The following is a 1,647-nucleotide window of genomic DNA, read 5'->3' on the forward strand; positions in this document are numbered from 1 at the left end:
GGCGTGGTCCCACAACTGTCATTTATTTTCTTATTTTCATTTTTTGTAAACCTTCAAGCCCGCTGCTAGCACATATTATAAAAACCTCATGATTTTAAAACGCGTCTACTATAGAGAGAGTCTAGCCCTACTCCGACCAGTGCATCGTGTAACGGTCATACTTCTTCAAATGTGCGGCTTCGTGATCTTGACACGCTAGCCAAAAACCTTATGGGGTGCACAATCTCCATTCACATTTTTCACCTCGGCTTTGTGGCTTTGTTATACCATAGGCAAGGTTTGCCTTCAACGTTGAAACATCACTTATGTGGAATCAAAACTTGTTTGACCACACACGTCGCCTATGCATGCATGTTCTATCATGTGCGACACAACAATGTTGCATCTCATCATTATCTCAGTTTCCAACAACACGATCCATGTATCGTGATGCAATCTCATGTCTGAGATACTCGATCATCTTGGTTTTTCTAGACACATTCGTTGGGACAGTTTGGCCGAGTGGTCTAAGGCGCCAGATTTAGGCTCTGGTCCGAAAGGGCGTGGGTTCAAATCCCACAGCTGTCATAATCATACTTTTTCAATCTCATCGTCTGACCCATGCATCGTATTGCAATCTCATGTCTAGAGATAGCTTGACTATCTTGGTTTGTCAAGGCACATCTGTCGTACAGTTTAGTCGAGAGTGGTTTAAGATGCCAGATAGATTTGGGCTCTAGTTTAAAAGGGTATGGTTTTAAAACTCGTCTATTATAAAGAGACTCTAACCCAACTCCAACCAGTGTCTCGTGATCTTGTCACGCTCACGACAAATCTAAAGGAGTACTCAATCTCTATTCACATTTTTCACTCGACTTTATGGCTTTGTTATACCTTAGGAAGAGTTTTCTTCCGCATTCAAACATCCATAATGTGGAATTAAAACTTGTTTGACCACACACGCCGTCTATGCGTGCATGTTCAATCATGTGCGACACAACATTGTTGCATCTCATCGTCATCTCGGTTCCCAACAGCACAACCCATGCATCGTATTGTAATCTCATGTCTCGAGATAGCTCGACCATCTTGATTTGTCCAAACACATTCGTCGGGATAGTTTGGCCGAGTTGTCTAAGGTGTTAGACTTCGACTCTGGTTTAAAAGGGCATGGATTCAAATCCCACAGCTGTCATTTATTTTAATTTTTTGTAAAGCCTCGTGCCCGCTGCTAACACGTATTGTTTGTTTTGACTTTTTATTTATCGTTGTTAACATCGTGGTTTTAAAACGCGTCTAATATGGAGAGAGTCTAGCCCAACTCCGACCAGTGCATCGTGTCAAAGTCATACTTTTTCAAATGTGCGGCTTTGTGATCTTGACACGATCATGACAAACCTTAAGGAGTACTTAATTCCCTTTCATATTTTTCATCTAGCTTTGTGGCTTTGTGGCTTTGTTGGACCTTAGGCAGGGTTTGCCTAGGGTTTCAAACATCAATAATGTGGAATTAAAACTTATTTGACCGCACACTCCGCCTATGCGTGCATGTTCAATCATTTGTAACACAACAACATTGCATCTCATGGTCATCTCGGTTCCCAACAACACGACCCATGCATCGTGATGCAATCTCATGTCTTGAGATAGCTCGACTATCTTAGTAGT

The 1,647-nt window shown here is 42.0% G+C and overlaps 1 non-coding gene across 1 annotated transcript; it reads left to right on the top strand.

Annotated features, from left to right (window-relative positions):
- The first annotated feature begins 487 nt into the window (after positions 1-487).
- TRNAL-UAG (transfer RNA leucine (anticodon UAG)) lies at positions 488-567 on the top strand. Its single transcript has one exon. It is a non-coding gene; the product is annotated as a tRNA-Leu (tRNA).
- The last annotated feature ends 1,080 nt before the right edge of the window (positions 568-1,647 follow it).

This window comes from Cucurbita pepo, chromosome 15, assembly GCF_057944985.1.
Source record: "Cucurbita pepo subsp. pepo isolate OVF chromosome 15, ASM5794498v1, whole genome shotgun sequence".
NCBI classification, from domain to species: Eukaryota; Viridiplantae; Streptophyta; class Magnoliopsida; order Cucurbitales; family Cucurbitaceae; genus Cucurbita; species Cucurbita pepo.